This window comes from Oryctolagus cuniculus, chromosome 2 (genome assembly GCF_051225735.1).
Source record: "Oryctolagus cuniculus isolate XC-2025 breed Fujian yellow rabbit chromosome 2, ASM5122573v1, whole genome shotgun sequence".
NCBI lineage: Eukaryota > Metazoa > Chordata > Mammalia > Lagomorpha > Leporidae > Oryctolagus > Oryctolagus cuniculus.
The window spans coordinates 29111073-29117072 of record NC_142868.1 but is presented as its reverse complement, the minus strand read 5'-3'; positions in this window follow the sequence as shown (position 1 = coordinate 29117072).

The following is a 6000-nucleotide window of genomic DNA, read 5'->3' as shown; positions in this document are numbered from 1 at the left end:
TATCTGTACTATTCTCTATGCTAACATGTTATTTCTACATACACAAAATTTAGGGAAGCTATTAATAATATCCACTAATAAATATTAATAATGTATATAACTTTGTTCTCCCCCAAAACACAAGGTATTATTTTAAAAAGATGCTTGATTTTTAAATGTTTTTGGAAGATGCTAAGGTAAGGAATAAAATCTTTTTAACTATAAAATTTCCAAAATAATACTTCTAATATTTATTATATGCTGAACAGTATACATTCTGAATTTTTAACTGAGTGCACCATGTATATTATTTCCTATACTATTATTTTTTTTTTTTTTTTGACAGGCAGAGTAGACAGTGAGAGAGAGAGACAGAGAGAAAGGTCTTCCTTTGCCATTGGTTCACCCTCCAATGCTCACCGCGGCTGGCGCGCTGCAGCCAGCACACCGCGCTGATTCGATGGCAAGAGCCAGGTACTTCTCCTGGTCTCCCATGGGGTGCAGGGCCCAAGCACTTGGGCCATCCTCCACTGCACTCCTGGGCCAAAGCAGAGAGCTGGCCTGGAAGAGTGGCAACCGGGACAGAATCCGGCGCCCTGACCGGGAATAGAACCCGGTGTGCCGGCGCTGCAAGGCGGAGGATTAGCCTATTGAGCCGTGGCGCCGGCCTATACTATTATTTAAAACAGAATTTGGTAAATATTGAACTAGAAGAACTCAAGGTCACTCTCTGATCTTCTCATTGGTCTGTCCTGGGATTACATCCATCTTTCAAACCATCTAACTCTGTTAGAGAAGCTGGATCATACCTGCTCTAAATTTCTGGGACATTTTGAAATACTAACCTAGGCCACATGATTTCAGGAAACAAATAGCCATCTTAGGGCTAGGGGAAAATGGGGAAAGTTGGGATAATCAGAACCTGGGAGTGTGAAGGGACCCTGTGGTGGTTGGCGGACCACTGAGGAGGGTTAGAGAAGGGAACTCAGAACCCTGGAGAGGACAGCTGCCCCTGCACCTTCTGGGAGGAGTGTAATCTGGCTCTCTCTGCATAACAGGCTATGGCAAACACAGTGGTTTCAAACAACACTCCTTTGTCGTTCCACAGTCTTGAAAGTCACAAGTCAAGGTAGGCTCAGCCATGTTTTCTACAGGTGGTGTCACAAGGCTAGCATCAAAATTGCATCCCGCTCAACTCTGAGACTCAGGAACAGCTCTCCCAAGCTCATTCTGGCTGTTCAGAGAACCGAGATTTCGTGGCTGTTGGTCTGAGGAGTATCCCTTGCTCTTGCTGGCTGTCAGTCAGTGACTTTAACTTCTAAGGACCCCCGCATTCTTCTTCATTTGCCATCTCAATCGTTTAGCCAGCTGTGGTATGCCAACTCCTGATTGGTCTTTTGAATGCCTCTAACTTCGCATTTGATCTTTTCCTTTTGACATCTGACAGAGAAGAATTTCTACTATTAAAGAATTCCTAGGCTGGCACTGTGGCTCACTTGGCTAATCCTCCACCTGTGGCACCGGCACCCCAGGTTCTAGTCCCGGTTGGGGCGCCGGTTCTGTCCCGGTTGCCCCTCTTCCAGTCCAGCTCTCTGCTATGGCCTGGAAGTACAGTGGAGGATGGCCCAAGTACTTGGGCCCTGCACCCGCATGGGAGACCAGGAGGAAGCACCTGGCTCCTGGCTTCGGATCGGCGCAGCGTGCTGGCCATAACGGCCATTTAGGGGGTGAACCAACGGATACTCTCTCCCTCTCCCACTGTCTAAATCCGCCTGTCAAAAAATAAAAAAAAATCCTACAATTAACTTAGGCCCTCCCTGCTAATCTCCCCTTGCTGAGATCTACAGTGCCATAGGACAAAACAAAACCACAGGAGCAAAATCACACTTACAGTGTATAGAAGTAAGGCCAGAGGACCGTGAGGTCTGTGTTAGTTTCCAAAAGCTGTACCCAAAGTGTTAAAGCACCATAGAGAATGTTGTTGAAAATATCAGAAATCTTATCTTTCACAGAGAGAGGAAGCATGGAATTTGAAACTGAAGTGTTGGCCAGGCTAGTTCCTTCTGTCTCTTTGGGGAGAGAGTCTGTTCCATGCTTTTTTTTTTTTTTTTTTAAATTTCTGGTGATGCCGGTTATCCTTACTGTTACTTTGCTTGCTGCTGCATAACTCAACAGCTGCCTCTTTGTCTTCACCTAATGTCTTCGGTTTTTTTTGTGTACCAACCTGTGTCTCCCCCCTTTTTTTATAGAACCCCAAATTTTATTAATGTTTCACTCTACTCTGGTGTGGGAGGTTATAACTCTCCTCATAATTATCTGTGAAAAGCATTTCTAAATAAGGTACCAGTGGTTAGAATTTCTACTTCATTTTGAGGGTTAAAATTCAGTACAAAAACAGACTGGTAAGAAGCTAGATTTGTAGGTAGGGAATAAACTAGGTATGGGATAATGGAGATAGCAAAAACCACACTAATCCTTGAATGCTTGGTTTATTAAGCATAATTGACATAAATGGGGAGGCAATAGTTAGAAAGGTAGTTTTTTCCTCCACCATTCTAATAAATATATGGTGCTTATACAGTCAAAAATCCAATAGGGATCCACTTGGCAAAAGAAAAATAGAGCTCACTGTGGCCTCGGTCTATCATTACACAGAAGAACATAGAAGAAAAGTTGTAGTAAGGAAGATTAACTTAATAACTGATACAATTCAGAAAAGCACTGTAAGCCAGGGTTCACCCACAAGTATACCTTGTCACGTTTGATGTAAGGAAAGAAGTGTGTATAATGGGTAACATGCAGAGAAACAGACAGTCTAAGGTTCAGTAAAAATTCGTAAGATTTTATTTTATGGGAAATGCTATGAGAAGTATTAGGAAGATTTTATGCATGGCATTTACATAGTTTTAGTGAGACATTTATAAACTCATTTTGGCAGTTATTTAGTGAATAAGGGTAAATATTCATTATCAATATTCAAGTCTATTCTTAGGAATAATTTCTTTCTTTCTTTCTTTTTTTTTTTTTTTTTTTTTTTTTTTGACAGGCAGAGTTTAGACAGAGAGAGACAGAGAGAAAAGTCTTCCTTTCCATTGGTTCACCCCCCAAATGGCCGCTAGGGCCAGCACGCTGCGCTGATCCAAAGCCAGGAGCCAGGTGCTTCCTCCTGGTCTCCCATGTGGGTGCAGGGCCCAAGCACTTGGGCCATCCTCCACTGCACTCCGGGCCATAGCAGAGAGCTGGACTGGAAGAGGAGCAACCGGGACAGGATCTGGCACCCCAACCTGGACTAGAACCCAGTGTGCTGGTGCCACAGGCGGAGGATTAGCCAAGTGAGCCGCGGCGCTGGCCAGGAATAATTTCTAAATGGGAAAAATATATTTTTATTCACTCATAGTGAGTTAGAAACACAAAAGAATAAGTCTTTTTACAGAGATTTTTCAGTAATCAGGCAAAGGGTGATTATATCTTTGTTTAGGGGAATTGTTCTCTTGACCAAAGTATCCTCAACTTGCCTTATGCTTGACTAAACTTTAGGCAGGCTTCTTCCCTTGTCTAGAGCTCTACCTCCTGTTTCTTGAATGATTTGCTTTAGAAATCTTGCAGTTTAAAAAATTTTTATGCCTCTTTGAGATGTAAATCATCTACAACCTAGAAATGTCTGTCTCAATGAGCTTAGTGCCATTCCTTTGAAATGTAATCATCAAGAAGTTAAGACCTCTTTCTCTCTCTGTGGGAAAGTAAGATCCTAACTTTGATAAGAGACAATTAGCAAACACAGATAGCCTAATCATAGTGACCTTTTCTAGAATAAGCAAACATAAAAGTAAAAGTATCACCCACCTTATTCTTACAGTCTTGAATGAAGTCTTCCTTGGTGAACTGACCTGGTGTAATTTTTTTTTTTTACTGTAATTGAAGAGATATGATTGCTAATAGGATATTTGGATTAATAGAAGAGTAAATTTTACAGCCTATATTTCTAAATTTAGGCCAGAGATTTTAAGAATTATTTATGTAGTTCATCTTTACATTCAAATGTCTAAAATCTGAGGGTAATTAATTTTTATTCTAGATATTCAGATTCAATAGTGTTACATCTACCCTTTGTTTTCTGTTGGTTTTTTGAAGAAGGAGATATGTCAGTACAATTTAGTTCCCACAGGAGTCCAGTTTGAAAGATAGGAGATTGGAAAAAGCAGATCTACAATAAAAGGGGCTCTTCAGCACAAAACAGCCCTAAGAGAATAGTACTACAAAGTCATTAAAATAGCCACAAACAGAGAAATTGTCTATCAGACACACGAGGCACTTTTCAAGGTCTCAAAGACTCATAGGTACTCTCAGAAAGAAAGATGGTAGGGAAAATCAGCAGAAGAAAGTCGTAATCTGAGAATTTCGTGGCGTTGGGCACGTAGAAACAAACTGGTGCTTTGCTGACCCTAGGAGAAGAGGCACGAAAGCCGTGCCTCCACGTCCAGCACCCTCTCCAAATTCTTTTATGTTTTAACCTCCGCTGGCATTGCTGATCACTGCTCTCCACCTCCACTGTTCCTCTGATGCTCTGCGGAATGCTTTGAAACAGAGGGAAATTTAGACTGGGCTTAGAGTGTATTGATTCTCTACTACCTAGTTGAGTGCAAATTCTTTCTCAATGACATCAATAATCCAATAGAAATATATTATAGCCAACTAGTTACTAAGCTTCCACCTCATTGTAGGCTTTATTGAAGAGAATTTCACATTCAGGATATTAGTCTCATGAATTTTGATCACCTTTCTACTTCTCTCCATCCTACTATTTATCACTTGTTTACAATTTAACAGTGTGTGTAAAAAAGAAGAATCCTGTTTTCTGCTCTCAATTAGATCAAATTCATTCTTTTCTTCCTCCTGAGTAATAACACATCCATGTCTTCTTGTTTGGTCTGAGAAACTATGTTATAAGATGAACTATGTTTCTTCCCCCTTCCCTCCCCTCACCAACGCAATCATATGGTAAAATCCTAAGCCACAGTACCTTACAAGGGCACTGTACATTTCATCTATAAGAGTGAATATTTTTTCCCCTTGTGAGGGCTTGAGTCTGCTGAAATAAACTGATAGTAGATTAATAGGATAAAAAGACCAATATGTTTATTATGCACAAATGTTACCAGGCAACAGTTCTGCCTGTCCACATGCTCTCAAAAATCCAAACACCAAGAACTGTGTTCTGTGCTTTATTTATTTATTTGAAAGGCAAGGTAAAGGAGGCAGGAGACAGAAAAATCTGTCATTTGCTAGTTCCCACCCCAAATGCCCACAACAGCCAAGACTGGGGTAAGCCAAAGCAGAAACTAAGAATTTCATCCAGGCTTCACTTGTTGTCTCAGAGAATGAAGTACCTGGACTATCATCTGCTGCCTCCTAGGGTGTGCACTGCAAGAAGCTGAATCAGAAGCGGAGGAGGGACTCTATTCCAGGCACTGTAATATAGAAAGTGAGCAACCTCTTTGGTAGCTTAACCAGCTGTGCCAAAACGTCTGCCCCCAAGAGCCATGATTTTGAGAAGGAGAAGCTTAATTACAAGTAAGAAAATTGAGAAAGAGGCCCAAATTGATCTCCTTATTCAAAAAAGAGTGTAGGGATTTAATGAGATGAAGGTAAATCAGCACACAACTCGTAAATTGGATGATGGGAACTCAGTAAATAGGGCAAGAAAGGGGTTTACAAAGCTCTTTGAGCATGCATAGATTCAGATCACGCACCTACATGTGTCTTATGTTCAAAGATGACTAAAAAATGTCATGGGAGGATGTCAGTCAGCATTATGATGAAGCATGAGGGAACTGTCCGGTCAGTGTGGGTTGATCTGTGCAGGGTCCAGTCACTGTCTTGGGTTTGGCAGCCTGTGATGAGTTTCTTCAGGGGTCTTCATGAGGAAGCTCAGTAGCAATTTAGCAAGACCAGCTATGCAATACACCATGCATAGGTTACCATGCAACACACTGGCAACTAACTTTTGCAGGTTGTTAGCAT